The sequence below is a fragment of the Hemiscyllium ocellatum genome, chromosome 14 (assembly GCF_020745735.1).
Source record: "Hemiscyllium ocellatum isolate sHemOce1 chromosome 14, sHemOce1.pat.X.cur, whole genome shotgun sequence".
Lineage (NCBI taxonomy): Eukaryota > Metazoa > Chordata > Chondrichthyes > Orectolobiformes > Hemiscylliidae > Hemiscyllium > Hemiscyllium ocellatum.
Window position 1 is genome coordinate 80096843 of NC_083414.1, and position 17590 is coordinate 80114432.

Here is a 17590-nt window from a genome sequence, read left to right on the forward strand (position 1 = left end):
AGCAGGGACATCCCATAATAAATATGATATTCAGGAATGTGTGAAAAGGGGAAATGATAGAATTACTTCCCATTCTGTTTTCCTTCCAGTCCATCATCAGCAATCTTTTTGCTTGTTTTTCCTCTCTCTCTCTCTCTCTCTCTCTCTCTCTCTCTCTCTCTCAATCTCTCTCTCTCTCTTTCTCTCTCACTTTCTCTCTCTTGCTGGACATTATCCACTCGACACAAACCTCCCGCTCACCCTTCCATCCATCCCTGATATAATAATATTATTTCTCAGTTGCATTCAGTTTTGATAGTTTCACTGAACTCGAAACGTTATTTGTGTTTTTTTTTCCGACAGACTGCCATACCTGCTGAGATTCTCCAACATTCTTTCAGACGGTGGAGAATTTTATTTCAGAGCGCCAGCATCCACATTTGGTGTTGTTGTTGTTTCGCGGGATGCCAGAACTACTGGCAAGGGCAGTATTTGTTGTCCATCACAACTACCCTTGACCACGCGACCATTTGTCATGGCAATATGGAGGCAACCATATTGTTGTGGATCTGAGGTGACACTTAGTTCAGACAGTGCAAAGATGTTAGGTTTCTTTACCAAAGGTTATCAATTAAATAAGAAAAGAAATCCTGATGGTTTATGCTTGCCATGAGTGAAAGTAGGTTTCATTCCAATTTTTGATATTGGAACTTAAATTTAGTCATCGGCTGTGGTAGGATTTCTGACAATGCTTTTAGAGTCATGACTTGCGCCTCTGAATTACACAGTCAGTGTAATTATTATTTTTTTAGGAGTCCCTGTTATGAAGTAACTGTAGAGAAAAGAACACGTTTGTGGTCAAAATATTTGTAACTGGAGGAGAGGTCAGAAGAGAACTGGAGCCACAAAATCTGTCGTTAACGAAGGGGTACATGATGGCGAAGTCAGCAACAGAACTCAGGCAAGTCTGGAGATTGGGGATATTATGAAGGGGGGCGTCGGCAGGTTTGATGACAGAGAGAATATGGAGATATAAAACAGTTCACGGTAAAGAGGAGACTAAAGGTTCCGAACAGTCTTTTACCTTCTCAGATGTTTATGAGTAAGCAGTTTGGAAATGCATGAGAATGAAGTGGCGTTTGTGACTGAAAGTTTATGTTTTTGTTAAATATAATCAACCAGAATAGCAATAACATTCAGCATCATTCATAGAATTGATAGAGATAGACGTACCAGGCACACCAATGATAGCGAGGATGGGATAGTACCCAGCTTGAATAATCACCAGTACGGCTCGTATCCGCAAATGTAACAATGCCCAAGTCTGGGAAAGCCAGTAAAGACCCAAGGATAAACTCCTGTCCATTGTTGGAACATTCCAGTGTAATGTTCTCAGATTCTGATCCATTGTTGGAACATTCCAGGCTAATGTTCTCAGATTAAAATCCATTGTTGGAACATTCTAATGTTCTCAGATTCTGATCTCTCTCTCTCTTTCTCTGCAGCTGCTGATCCCAATCTTGTTGAGGTTGACTCTGCGCCGAATACTATGGCATAACAAGTTGAAAGAAGTCCCTAATTATGGAAAAGCGATATCCTCCAGTGACCCAGTTAGGTCCAGGAAGACTGATATTAATCACAGTCACTGAACAAACAGCTGCAGTTAACCCATTTCACGGCAATTCTGATATATCACAATAATACTTGGTTGTGTGGGATTTTGATAGCGATGATTATTGGGCTAATGGCACATCTCCAGTTGTAAACATCGAGGTAAAGGAGAGACATAATTCTTTCTCTTCACAAGCTCGATGATTCTGCTGTGTTTTGGCAATATAGGAATTGCTGGGCTCCCGAGGCCGTCTGTGTCTGATCACCAGGCCTGCTGCATGGTTTTGCTTTATTTATATATGTTTAACTTTGACTTTTGTCTGTCCAGCATTAAATGGTTTAGGTGGGTTTAGGCATTTTAAAGAGACACCTACAGAGCCATAGACGATGTAAATACAGTCCATTCCTTAATTTCTTGCAGCCGCGGCCTTGTCCTGTGGAGTGATGGTCAAACTCTTGCAGAACCAGGATTCTTATTTTTACCTTTCGCCAGTTATTGCTGTAGCCTCAGCAGGGTTGGAAGGCAGTAAATCTCTCCCGGGTGCTACACATTGTCTCTGAGATTTCTCTCTGAAGTGTCTTTTGATGTTCTTTCCTCCTGGATTGGAGAACTGCATGTCAGACAATCTGTTTCCTGCATTTGTTTTTTGACATTTGTGTGCTTATCCGATGATACCATATTGGAGCAGTTACTGTATAGTAGTTAAATAAACTATTATTCTGTTAAGTTTTCCAACAGAATGAAGTTTAGCAAGTTCCTTTTCCTTTTGTTGTCTTTTATCGACAGTCTTCGAATAAATTGTGTTTTGCTTAATGTCGAATATTTCGACAAAGTAAATTCTATCTCAAACACAGCACCTCACATTTACCAGCGGAATGGGCCGAGCTGGAGGAGTGATAATCACGTCAGGAATTATATCGGATACCCAACTCACCTCTCAGATCCAGCCCGGACCCGTACAAGCCCAGATGAGGTACATCCTCAACATAAAGAACTGCGTAGACCAGGCTAGTGTACTGCTCAGCAATCAGTTCAGGATCGAACACTGTTTAGAGCTCACATGTTCACTACCTCTGTGTCCAACAGTGCACTGATCTATAAACTTGGACTCGATGATCTGTCCAGCACAGGGCGCTGTGCAGAACACACAAAGGCATTGTTCTATACACACGGACTGGATATCTGTGCAGCATGGGGAGCTGTGCAGTGAATAGCAGTGAATTTATCTTTTAATCTGGAGCAGTTACCTTCCCAGCATACGCAGCTGTGTGCACCAATCGCTGAATTGCTATGTAACACTATGATAGATCACTGCCCAGCGTGGGGAAACTTGTAGCTCATGCTGGAAGTGACAGGATGTGCAGCACCTCTCCATTTACAGCTCCATATCTCCATTGTGGCATGACACAGGAGTGCTGTGGGTGTGAAATTCACTGCCAGACAGAGATGGCGGGGGAATCAGTTTAAATACCAACAAATGGGAGGAACTTGGTTAAAAGAGAGTGGAAGATTAAGAGAATTTCAGAGAAGGATCTGATGGTAGGACTAAAAATTGTGAAATGAGAACATTTCGATAGCATCTTGCAATATAAGCCACTGTTTCTAGGAATGATGGGTGAGCAGGATATTGGTGGAAGTTAAGGAGATTGAGAGTTTTGGATAAGCAATTGTCCTGCAGCGTTGTAACTGGGAGTAGGATCAGCAGAATCTTCGACTCATTGGGCTGAATCGTACGATAATTTGTCTCAGTGCCATTTTCATTGAATGCGACTGAAGGAAAATCTGCACGAGGCAGAGCTAGTTTCCTGGTGTTATCTTATCGAACACAACTGATTAACTACTCATTCCACCCCATGGTGCCCCTCTCATTCAACGCCAGCCCGATTTTCCCACCCATTATGGCTCGCAGTGCTCACTATCGCCCGGATGCCCATGGATATTCATTGATCCCTGGTACTGCTGCCATTATTAAAAGGCCAATGGGCACACGGTTGAGCTTTCTCAGTTTGGAGCTGCCCTGCACAGTTTATCCGAGCATGGCAGATACGGGAAAATTACACCACAGCTTGTCGACAGGGGCACGGAGGTCCTGGTGATTGTTCTAGTACGGAGGGGGACCATTCTCTTCCCAGAGCATGTTCTGAGCACACCACCCAGCTCAGTGCAGTATCTGCGGCCCGAAGAAAAGTCCAGCAATACAGGAAAAGCATCAATAACCTTCCCCGCTCTGTCAGGATAAGGGTCACCGTATTCTCTCTACTCTCTCACACTCATTGTGTATCTGTTAGCGCCTTCCCCAGAATAAGGCTCCAACCCTCTCACCACTGCAATACAGCACTCTCTCTCTCTCTCTCTCTCTCTCTCACCTATGCAATACCCCCACATGGTTATAAAATGTTCTTATGAGTGCGGTTTCTAGAATTCTCTGGATGATGTCGGTTGTACAATGTTCCAGATAATTTTCAAAATAATTCAACTTCAGCAAAATGTTCATCCCCCAGCATGTAACGCATCAGAGGAAGGAGTAGAGTTTTACTTTTTTTATATATCACTCAGGATGAAAGTGCATCATGAGGCCATTAAGCCTCTCAAATATGCTCCACGATTCAGACAAAGGGAGCACCTAAACACTTGAAGACTCACTCTCTTCTTGAAGACAGGCGCCACTTTAGTTTCGCCAGTTTCTCTGGAACACTCCTGTAATCCCGAGAGTTATGGAATATTTCACACAGTGCCGCCAGTCACTCTGTAACCACTTCTATTAAAACAAGCTATGAATTGATGATGAGCTGTTTACCTTTGGTCTTTTCTGTTTGAGAAAAGCTTTGTTCATTTTGTTAGAGACAGTACAAAACTTTCAATTTTGTTTATAATATTCGAACTCTTCGTGCCTTCCCCTGTGAGGAACGATGTAAAATACTGTTTTAAATTCTCTGCCTGTTCCCTGAAACCATTTCCCCAGTCACATCCTCCAGGTATCCCACGTATACTTTCCTGCCTTCTTTCAAAGGGTCACACACACATCATGAATGTTTTTTATTCGATATCGGAAAACTCTTGCGGCTAGTTTCTTTTCATATTTCTTGCCAGTTTTGAAAAGTTTTTTCTTTGTATTTTGTTTTATACCATCTGCTTCTTGTTCCAAAAGTAAACTTCACAAATGTGGCCGACGCTCGAGCTCACCAATCTGAATTCTTTAGTTTGTGATTGATTAGTATCCTTCAAGGCCTTTGTGCATCAAGGGTGGTTCATCTTCACATCTTCATATCATCTTCTTTTTCACCAGAGCCAAACATTACTGAGAGTTATTAATCAGTACCTTCTTAAATGTTCCCACACCTTCACCCTCCCACCCCCCCACTCCTACCCCCACATACACACACATCTGCTGACCTTCATCTGTGTCTATTTTCACACTCCGTGTTTGACCAGGTATATGACATAAATCTGCATTTGAAATGCCTGGCTCTTTTCAATCATTCAGGGGGAACCTACGTTTGGGGCTGAACACATGATCAGCGGAGGTTGACTCCATTCTCCCAGTTTCCCTGTCTCTGTCATTTCTGTTCGATGATGCCACGTTCCTTTGGGAAGCTTCCTACATGTCGTCCTTTTCTCTCAAACGAGAAATCCCCTAAATCTGATGGACTGACCTTTCAGCTAGGTCTGTCCCATCTCCCTCACTTCTGCCCTCACTCCGTCCCCTCCTTCCCAGAACAATGATAGTTCTCCCCTTGTCCTCACTTCCTGCTGCACTAGAATCTGTATTCACAGAATCATCCTCCGCCACTTCCACCACCTCCAGCAGGACAGCACCATCAAACACATCTTCCCCTCCCGTCCACAGTCAGAAATTCACAGGAACCATTCCTTCTGTGGCACGCTCCATTACCCCGAACATTTCCCCACACCCCCATGGCACCTTCCCATGTAAATGCAGAAGCTGCAACTTTTGCCAATTCATCTCTTCCCTCTTCACTGTCCAAGGCTCTAAACACACCTTCCAGGTGTAGCAGCATTTCACTTTTACGCTTTCAATCCAATCTCCTGTCATTGCCGCTCACAATGCAGTCTCCTTTACATTACTGAGCTAAACAGAAACTGCTTTGATGAACATCTCCACTCTGTCTGTAGGAATGACCCTGACATTCTGATTGCTCCCCATTTCAATTACCTACATTGCTCTCAAGATAATGAGAATTCTTTGAGGAGGTAACGACGGGTTGGACCAGAGAGAGTTACCGATCTGAACTTCCAGAAAGCCTCTGATATGGTACCCCACAGGAGGCTGCAGAGTAAGATAAGGACCCATGGTGTCAGAGGACAGGTACTAGCATGGATAAAAGGTTGGCTCTCTTACAGGATGCAGAGTGAGGATAAAATTGTCTCTCTCAGGATGGCAGCCGGTGACTAGCAGTATTCCACAAGAGTCAGTGTTTGGATCACAAAATTTCACTTCATAGGTTCATGATCTGAGTGGCGGGAAAGAAGACATTCTGGCTACGTTTGCAGATGAAGCAAAGATAGGTAGAGGGGCATGTAATATTGAGGAGATAGGGAGCCTACAGAAAGATTTCGACAGTTAAGGTGAGTGGGAAAAGGAGCAGCAGATGGAATACAATGTGGGAGAGTGTGAGGTCATGCACTTTCTTATGAAGAATATAGGCATGGACTATTTACTAAATGGGAAAAAAAATCAGAAATCTGAGTAACAAAGGGACTTGGGATTCCAAGCACAGGATTCGCCTTAGATAAACTTGCTGGTTGAGTCAGTAGTTAAGAAGGCAGATTCAATGTTGTCATTCATCTTGAGAGGAGTAGGATATAATGCTGGGGATTCTGAGGCTTTCTAAGGCTCTAATCAGACCACATTACCATTATTTTGTGCCTAATACCTCAGGAAGGATGTGTTAGCCTTGGTGTGTGTCAAGAGAAGGTTCACCAGAAATGGAAAGCTTAACACATGAGGAACATTGGAGGACTCTGGGTTTTTACTCGATGGAGATTAGAAGGATGAGGGGGGATCTAATTGAAACTTACGGAATATTGAATGATCTGGATACAGACAAAATTGGGAGGACGTTGGCACTGGCAGGAGGACACAGGCTTAGAGCAAAAGGAAAACCCATTTGAACGGAGATAAGACGAAACGTCTTTAGCCAGAGAATGGTGAAGTTGTGGAATTCCTTTCCACAGAAGGCTGTGGAAACCAGATCATTTGGCACCAACGATATAGCCAGGAAACGGACTGAGGATCTGAAAAGTAACTCCAGAGAGTTAGTTTGGAAGCTGAAGAGCAGGACGAGTAGAGTAATGATCTCAATTTTGCTACCAGTGGCACGAGCTAGTGAGATGAGGAATAGTCAGCGAATGCAGCTTTGCGCGTGACTTCGAGAGTGGTGCAGGAGGGAGGGCTTCAGTTACCTAGACCATCGGAATACCTTCTGGTTAAGGTGGGACCTATACACGAAAGACGGGTTGCACCTGAACTGGAGGGGCACAAATATCCTGTTTGGGAGGTATGCTCGTGTGGTTCAGGCCGGTTTAAATGAGTTTGGCAGGGGGGTAGGAATAAGACCACATGTCTGAGAGGGGATTAGTTGCAGACGGGACAGTGACAGGATATATTTAATCTTTCAGGAAGGTTTCTCACGCGATGAAACAAAGGGATAAGTTGAAGTGTGTCTACTTTAATGCAAGGAATGTCTGAAATAAGAGTGACAAACTTAGAGCATGGATCAGTACTTGGGGCTACGATGTCGTGGCCATAACAGAGATGTAGGTTTCACAGAGGCAGGGATGGTTGCTTGATGTTCCAGGGTTTAAAACGTTTAAAAATGTTTCGGGGCGGCACAGTATCTCAATGGTTAGTACTGCTGCCTCACAGCGCCAGAGACTCGGGTTCAATTCCCAACTGAGGGGACTGTCTGTGTAGAGTTTGCAAATATTCCCTGTGGGTGTGTTCCGGTTTCCTTCCATAATCCAAAGATGTGCAGTTTTGGTGAATTGGCCATGCTAAATTGCCCATAGTGTTAGATGAAGGGGTAAATGTACGGGACTGGTTCTGGGTGGGTTGCTCTATGGAGGGTTGGTGTGGACTTGTTGGGCCGAAGGGCCTGTTTCCACACTGCAAGTAATCTAATTTTATCTAAAAAAGAACAGGATGGGTGGAAAATGATGAAAGGGTGTAACATTGCTAATCAGAGAGTGCGTCACAGCTACAGAAATGAAGGTTGTTGAGGAAGGTTTGTCTCCTGAGTCAGTATGGGTGGAAGTTAGGAACAGCAAGGGAACAGTCACCGCATTTGGGTGTTTTCTACAGATCACCTAATAGCAGTAGAGAGATTGAAGATCTCATAGGCGGGCAGATTCTAGAAAAATGCAAACGTAGCATGGTTATTGTTATGGGTGATTTCAACTTTTCCAATATCGCCTGGAACTTCCTAAGTGCAGATGGTGTGGATGAAGCCGTTTTTGTCAGGTGTGTTCAAGACCGTTTCCTTGCTCAGTATGTAGATAGACCGACGAGGGGAGAGGCTATTTTGGATTTGGTTCTCAGCAACGAGCCAGGACAGGTGTCAGAACTCACGGTGGGAGAGCACTTTGTTGAAAGTGATCACAACTGCCTCACATGTAGCATAGTCTGCGAGAGTGAAAGGTGCAGTTTCCGAGGGAAGATGTTTAATTTGGAAAAGGAAATTATGATGCTATCAGACAGGAGTTGGGAAGTACAGACTGGGAGCAATTGTTCCACAGAAAGGGCACAGCAGATATGTGGAGACTGTTTAAGGAGCAGTTGTTGCGAGTGATACACAAATTTGTTCCTCTGAGACAGGTAAGAAGGGGTAAGATTAAGGAACCTTGGATGATGAGAACAGAGAAACTTCTCGACAAAAAGAAGCAGGCAGCTTATGGAAGATGGAGGAAGCAAGAATCTAGCACATTTTTAGAGGATTACAGTCTTGCTAGAAAGGAGCTCAAAAATGGAACGAGGCGAGCCATGATGGGGCACGAAAAAGGCTTGGCAAGAAGTATTAGAGAGAATCCAAAAGCATTTTTTCTCATACGTGAGGAATAAGGGAATAATCAGGGAGAAGGTAAGGCCGATCAGGGATAACGTAGGGAACTTCTGCATGGAGTCTGAGCAGATAGGGGAAGCCCTAAATGAGTTTTTGCTTCGATTTTCACCAAGCAAAGAGAACGTGTAGTAAATGAAAACTTAGAGGAGCTGGGCCAGATCAGTCTTGACCAGGTCAAGATTGATGAAGTTGATGTGCTAGCAATTTTGGAAAACATTGAGATGGATACGTCCCCAGGGCCAGACCAGATTTATCCTACACTGCTCCGGGAAGCAAGAAAGGAGGTTTCAAAGTCACTCGTGATGATATTTTCCTCCTCACTCTCCACTGGAGTCGTACCGAAGGATTGGAAGGAGGCGAAATTTGTTCCTTATTTCAAGAAGGGTAATAGGGAAATCCCTGGCAATTAGAGACCAGTCAGTCTTATGTCTGTGGTCAGCAAAGTTTGGAAAAAGTTCCGAGGGATAGGATTTATGACTATCTGGCAAAGCATAGTGTGACTAAAGGCAGTCAGCATGGCTTTGTGAGAGGCAGTCGTTCCTCACAAATCTTCTTGATTTCTTTGAGGTGTCAAGACAGGTTGACTACGGTCAAGCAGTGGATGTGGTGCATGTTGACTTCAGCAAGGTATTTGAGAGGGTTCCCCATTGATGGCTCATTCATAAAGTCTGGAAGTATGGGATACAGGGAGATTAGGCTATCTGGATTCAGAATTGGCTGGCTGGCAGAAGGCAGACAGTGGTTGTAGATGGAAAGTATTCTGCTTGGAGGACAGTGTTGAGAGGGATCCAACAGGGCTAAGTTCTTGGGCCTCTGATCTTTGTAGTTTTTATAAATGACTTGGATGAGGAGGTTATGTGTTGGGTTAGTAAATTTGCTGATGACACAATGGTTGGAGGTGTCGTCAATAGTATAGGGGGCTTCTGTAGGCTGCAGCGCGACACAGACAGGATGCAGAGCTGGGCTGAGAAATGGCAGATGGAGTTCAACCTGGATAAATGCGAAGTGATGCATTTTGGAAGGTCAAATTCGAATCCTGAATATAGCATTAAATACAGAATTCTTGGCAGTGTGGTGGAACTAGAGGGATCTGGGTACACAAGTGCACAGATCCCTTCAAAGTTGCCATCCAAGTGGATAGGGTGTCAAGAAAGTATATGGTGTTTCGGCTTCCATTAACAGAGGGATCGAGTTTAAGAGCCGCAAAGTTTTGCTGCAGCACGACCTGTCCCTGGTGAGACCACACTTGGAATATTGTGTCCAGTTGTGGACGCCCTGCTATAGAAAAGATACAGAGGCTTTGGAGTGGGTGCAAAGAAGGTTTACCACGATGCTGCCTGGACTGGAAGGCTTGCTTTATGAAGAAAGTTTGAACAAGCTTGGACCTTTCTCTCTGGAGAGAAGGAGGAGAGAGGAGATCTGATCGAGGTGTACAAAATAATGAGAGGAATAGATAGAGTCAACATCCAGAGACTTTTCCCCAGGGCAGGATTGACTAGTACCTGAAATCATAGTTTGAAAATATTAGGAGGAAGGTAAAAGAGAGATGTCAGATGTAGGTAGGTTCTTTACGCAGAGAGTTGTGAATGCATGGAATGTATTGCCAGAGGTGGTGTTGGAAGCAGTGTCATTGGGGATATTTATGTGACTTTTGGACATGCACATGGATAGCAGTGAGTTGAGGGGTGCGTAGCTTTCAGCTTCCTGTCACAGTTCCAAGTTGTGCAGGTTAGGTGAACTGGCCATGCTGAATTGTCGATTGTGTTCAGGGATGTTGATGTTAGGTGTAATACTCTTTGCAGGGTCAGTATAAACCTGTTGGGCTGAAGGGCCTGTTTCCACACTGTAGGGATTCTAAGAAAATGCAGGCTGCTGCAATATTCCAATGAAGCACAACCCAAGCTCGAGTAACACCTCACTTTACACTTTGGTACGTTACAGTCTGTAGGAGTTAATATTCAATTCCATAAATTCACTGGCTGAACCCATTATGGCTGTTCTCCCTTTTCCATACACTCTCCCTCCTGGGCTCCCTAAGTTCGTGTCTTGTTTATGTTGCATTCTATTATTTATATTATTTACACATTAATTTACACCCATTATATATCTGTGTCTCTTTCACCACAATTTAAAGCCCATTTGTCTTTCGCACTGGGCCTCCAAACACTATTTCCCACCTCTGCCAAGATACTAAAACGCTCGTCTTTCAATCCTTTACACGCTTGAAGAAGATTTACACTGGACTTGAAAGATTAACATTGTTTCTCTGACTCACTGATTTCCTTCAAAAATGAAAAGTTACAGAACATATTTTCAATTTAGCAAAGATCATTGGATACAGGAAATCTGAAACAAAACCAAAAATTGTTGGACTTACTGGATGCTTTGAGGAACAGTCACCGAACCCGAAAGATTACCTCTGCTTTCATTCCACAGATGCTGTCAGACTTGTCAGTGTCTTCAGCAATTTCTGTTTTTGAACAAGTTTCAAACATGTGTGTCAAAACTGCTCACACGTCCCTGTCCAACAGGGAGCGCCATATACCGGGAAGTGAATGATAACGCAAGGTATACAAATTCATTTGTTCTGAAACTACATAAAGCTGGAATCACTGACACGACAGAGCTCTGAATCATGATCATGGAGAGAAACCGAGGGAAACACATTCGCTTTAAACAGAAGATGGCATTACTGGAGGGGGAAAGATTCAGAGGAAAACGTTAACTGCTTTTGAGGAATGTACAAATTCGAGGCATGGCATCATGGAGAGACCCTAACAGGATGAGAATTTTTCAGAAAGGAAGCGTTCCCACATCAGAAACCGGGATAGGGCACTGTGTACAGGGGAGAAGGGTGACCGGGTCCCCGTGCGAATTGAGGACAGGCAGCAGAATTGTATTGCAGATATTGCTGCTCAAACTGGACATTCATGTGATGCTGCAAATCATAGCAACTGTAGTAGCAGCAGCAGCAGAATTATATTCAACAACAATATAATCTCTCAGTCTACCATTACCATAAAGCCGATCTCCGAATCAGTGATGAGTGTGGGTGAACATGCCATGTCAGAACAGTGTGTACCTAAACCTGATGACAACCCATTCAAGCTACCGCACTTACTGCTTATATTAACAAACAGCAGAACTAACATCTGATAGAGAGGGCGGAATGAATCCAAGACTTTGGCGACTTCTTTCAAAACCAGCTATGAATTACTGCTGACCTGTCTACTCTTACTCTTATCTGTTAGAAAAATCCTTTTTCCTTTTGTTAGAGACGGTTCAAGAACTTCCCTCATATTACCATTTTGTTTACACCATTGAAATACTTACTGTGCTTTCCCCTGTGAGGAAAGATGTAAAACACGGGTTTAAGTTATCTGTCTGCTCCCTATGGGCAATTATTCAGTCACGCCCTCCAATTAACATCAGTATAGTTTCCTGACTTAATTTCACCTAAGGTCACACACTCATCTTGAACTTTTTTTATATGCTCGGAAAAGCTCGTGCTGCTTGTTTTTTGTATTTCTTGCCAATTGACTACATCATATGATTTTTCTCTTTTCCTCCCTTTCTAGATTCATAGTCATATAGCGCAAAAACAGAACCCTTGATCCAACTTGTCCATGCTGACCAGGTTTTCCAATGTAAACTAGTCCCATCCGATTACATTTTGTACATATGCCTCTAAACTTTTCCCATTCATATGTTTGTCCGAATGAGTTTTAAATGTTATAGCTGTACTTGCATCTCCCACTCTTCCTCTGACAACTCATTCCATATACACACATCACCCTCTGTGTGAAAACATTGACGCTTCGTCCATTTCAAATATTCCCTCTTTCACCTTAAACCTATGCCTTCTATGGTTGAACACACCCATTCCGTGGAAAATCCCTTGGCTGTTCACTCTATTCATACCTCTCATGATTTTATAAACTTCTACAATGTCATCCCTCAACCTCCTACACGCTATCTGACACTAACTTTACGAACAAGCATTTAAAGATAAACACTGCAAATTTGAAACAGTATTCAAATGACAGATAAATAACACTCAGCCCAAGCTTCATACTGTGATTTGTTTTTCTCCATGTTACAACACTAACGCAACAGGAAACTCTTACGAGTACCAATAAGAGGTCAAGCACCTGAATTGCTTTGTCCAATCGTGTGATGATCTCTAAAGTGAAAGTGCATCTCTGGCCTGAACCATATAAGACCGTTGTACCACACGGTCAGAGTGCATCTCCCTTTCGCAGAGTGAGATGAAGGCTGAGTATACTTTTTGAAATTTGGATCACAGTGTGAATTCAGTGCAAAGGGGGAGAATGTCACTGGATTACTAATCCACACCAGGCTAATGCTCTGGCAGCTGGTGGAAGTTATAATTAATAAAATATCGAGATGTAAAACCTGGCGTCAGTAACAGTGACCTTGAAACCAATGTCGATTGTAAACACCAATTTCCTTCAGGAGGTGAATCTCCCGTGCTTTCCTGCTCTGTCCTAAACGTGACTCCAGACACACAGACATGTGAAACACTCTTCAATGGTTTCAGAAACGGCCAAGCAAAATACTCTATTGTATCAAACTGTTCCGGGGTCTTAAAGGATTAAATCGTAGCGATCACCCCTAACCAGCCTCAGTAATGGAAAGGGTAACACTATCCTGTTGATCCTGCAGATACATCCTTGCTAACACCTGAGGGCTGCTGGCAACATTTACAGAGCTTTCCCACAGACTGCACAGAAACTTCGGGAAATGAGTAGGTCATTCAACACACTGAGCATCCTCCATTCTATTTCGTGGTGAGAACCTACTCAATTCAGTTTTCTGCACACAGTGTTCATAACCTTTAGTATGCTTAAACATCGGAACATATAAATTAGGAACTACTGTATTCGCTTTGGTCCATCAATTATGATCCTCTATTTAATATACAGGCAGTTATCCAATAAAGGTGTGTTTAATAAACGCAATTTCACTGCAACATAATTAGGTAATTGTGTCCCTTTCTTTATAAAGCGAGCTTCCGTTCACTGTTATGGGAGACCGTCTCTGGCTCCAGCTGAACAGCAAATCTCAGCCTCAGTCTGCCAAATGCACCCTCAGTATGTTCAGTTAAAGGAGGAATGTAAGCGGCTCTGCAAGCGTTGAAACTGAGCCTGAATGTGGGATTTGTAGTTTACATTTAGAAGGAACTTTTTTCAACTGGTAGGGGAATATCTTAGAGACAAGTGGAATTCCGCATTGGCATCACGTGGCCAGTCAGCTCGAGTGCTTTCTGGTGAGGATCTTGGTGAAAGTAACAGTGCTGTAGTCAGTGACTGTAGTGTTAAAGTGTGACATTTACTGTACCAATTCATTACAATATACGGTTTAAAGATGTATGTAGCCTGTGCTATTGTTTGCAGGCACAGGGAGAATGTGCAATCTCCAAACAAACAGTGAACCGAGACTGAAATTGAACCCAAATCTCTGGTGCTGGGAGGCAGCAGTGCTAAGCACTGAGCTACCCACTGTGGGCAACGCAACTTGCCTGCACAATTCAACACTCGAAATGTGGCAAAATAGCAGGGAGATTCCATAAGTCCCCAAACTTGTCACTGAGCAACAGGAGGAGGACATTGAGATCTTGGGCGGCTTGGTCAGGAACAGGCGTATGACATGCTAGCCATCGAAACTAGAGTGGAGGAACATCAGGAGGACATTCAGCCCATCGTGTGCGTACAGCAGGAACAGAATGAGTCCAATCAGTCGCCCATGCCTCTTACACAGCAGATGGAGCCAATCGTTTACAGCCTCGTGCCTATTTCACAGGAATTGAAACAGACTGTAGAGGTTATGGAAAGGGAAGAACTTAGAATAACCAACTTCACTCGGGAATGGAAAGGGATGAGCAAACGATTGGGAGACAAATTGTTCAAATCTGTTATTAAGGAATTAACAATATGAGACTTTGAAAGTCAAACTGCAATCCATCAAAGTCGACATGATTGTATTAATGATAAATCAAGTTTGAATGATTTTTCTAACTTTTTAATGAAAATGTGTGACAAACAATTTGAATAACGGGGATTTGAAAGATCTATTATATCTGGACTTCAAGAAGGCAATGCATAACATGCTTGACAAAATATTAATATGCAAGACAAGAGCACATGGGGTTAGGACAATTTAGTTGCTCGGAGAGAAAAATGGCCAATCAATAAAAACCATGATGTGGAGGTGCTCGCTTTGTACTGGGTTGAGTAAGGTCAATAATCACATGGCACCAGGTTATAGTCTGACGGGTTTATTTGAAAACACAATCTTTCATTGGCCTGCTCCTTCATCAGGTGTTAGAGAGAGAAGACCATCGGTACAAAGTTTATAACACATGCACATGAATTGAACACATCTGAGATGGCAGCTAAATCTTTAATCGGTTAGAATGGAGATGCAGGTTTTGATTGATGAATATGAAAATCCAAGAGTTCCTTTCAAGTCCTGCCTGGAGATACTTTCAGGTATTATCGATGTAAAGGACGTGGCCCCTCCAGTCAGACAAAGTATTTTAGGCATGTGGTCTTGTTTGGAGTCTGTATGTGACTTCACCTGGAATCAGTTTGGCTTTATTTCCAAAGTAGGAGTTCATAAAATATCGCATTGACTGACTGTCTACAAATAGCATATTTTTTGAGAAAATATAATGCATCTGGAAATACAAACCGGCAAATGAAAATTCATCTTACAGATTAGATGTGTGTGTGCCTCTGTGTGTTTGCGCACACGTGCGTGTGTGTTTGAAAACAAGGTGGAGTGTCTGTGGGAGGGAGAGAGAGTGTGTGTGCGTTTGTGAGAGAGTGAGGGGGGTGTATGTGTGTGTTTGCGACGGAGAGAGGGGGTGTGCGTGCATGTGAGAGATGGGGAATGTGTTTGGTTGCGGGGAGGAGAGGGTGAATTTGCATGGGTGTATTTAAAGGGGAGAGGGAAAGGTTGTATGTCTCCTTGTTAAAACACAGGCAGATTTGCCAGATCCCTTTCCCCACACCCACTCTCTGCTTTCCGAGATTCCTGTCTCTGCAGCCTCTGAACCATTTGTTGTTCATGTTACAGACCCAGATGCTGTAACAACAGTTACCATGACTCATCAAGAGTTGGGTCACCAAATCCTCAGGTCGCCCTGAATATCTGACGCAGCTCACAGCACAACCTTCAGCAAACCATCCCCATCACCTCCACTAACCGTTCCTTAACGGAGTCAGTCAGAAACCCCTCATCTCCAAGTTAGAATCCTGTTTCTTGACAATAATACTCGAGGGGTTTCCTCATGTTATGGACCATATATGCGCAATCATCTGAGAGGGACAAATACAGGCCTTCAGTGGTAAGGCACAGACCAAGTTTCAAAGACGTGTCTCAAAGCTGGTGGGACCCTCTTTCCAACTTGGAGCAACAGCCTGCCACATACCATTTCATTTTTTCTGAGCTTCACAATGCCAGCATTCGATACCCTCGTGATTCAAAAAACAACACCAGGGAAAGGTAAGCAAAAACAAACAATTAATTAACTGATAACATGTTGTGAAAATATGGATAAGGAGACAGGGGAGTGGGAGTAACTGGAGAAGTGAGGCAATGGTGGGTCCAGTCACAAGAATGAGAACATTCAATAAAATTATTGCCAGATCAGTTGAAATGGTTAGTTACATCAAATTGTGAATCTGCCTCACAGAACCATCCCAGCCACCATAAACTGGGACAAGGAACCAGCCAGAATTGAGAGCTATGCAGGCCATGCTAGTGGACTACTCTATAAACTGGACTACCTGCCCACCATGGGGACCATTGCAAACCTATGCCAGTATATTGCAGAAATGTCTTGCACGGGAAGATTTGTAACCCATGCAGCGAGTGACAGTAAATGGGCTCCCACAAATGTATGGCTCTGTTTCTCCACTGCCGAAATATAAGGCAAGAGAGAGAGTGTGTGCGTGTGTGTGTGTGTGTGTGTGTGTGTGTCTGTCTGTCTGTTGGTGGCAGTAGATATGAAAATTATTATTTGAGATAGAATAGACATAGAGGAAATCAACTTAAATGTGAACAACTGACAGGGCTTTCTGTCATTAACAGAGGGAGACTGAGGACCGTGTCATAGACAGAGGTGACGACGTGCTTGTGAATATTAAAGTAAAAGCATTGCCAGACCCAACAACAATATAAAGCAATCCGTACAGGAATGATGGGATTTTGGTCTGCGTTTAGATACAAGCCATGGAATACCGACTCAGATTTGGTTAAGGAGCAGCAGATTATTAGCTTTATTAAGATTGTGTTTCATAGCTGAAGGTTCAAACAGCAGATGAGATGAACCAGTGAAGTATATTCTGCAGTTGTCAATAGTTAAAATTAGGAATGGTCAGGATATGGTGTCAGTAATCAACTTGTGGCCAAAGGGATCACCGTAGTTGTAACTCGTCTGTTTCAGCCTCAGTTATTGGCCAGGGACCGATGGAATCAAAGGAAGGATTTGGAGTTTGCATCCAGAACATAAAACAGTGACCTCCAAGCTTTCAATATTTAAATAGTAAGGGCAGTGATGCAATCCATCCTGGTTCATACCTGAAGGTAAGTAGGTCAACCAACAAGGCACAGTGCCAGAACTAAAGAAGGAGAGAAAGAATGAACAAGTTCACTGTTGTTGTGGTTTGGAGCGTGAATACTTACAGAGTAGAGTAAATGAAAAGAACAGTAATGCAGTCGCACATGGTTAATGCAAATGATAAATCGACAGTGAAACTTACCAGGGACACCAACAATAGCCAGGATAGGATAATAAAAAAACATTGAATAATGTAAAGTGCATATTTGATCCGCGATGATAACGGCCACCAATAATATGTATAAAGAACCAAAAACATAATAGGATAACCTC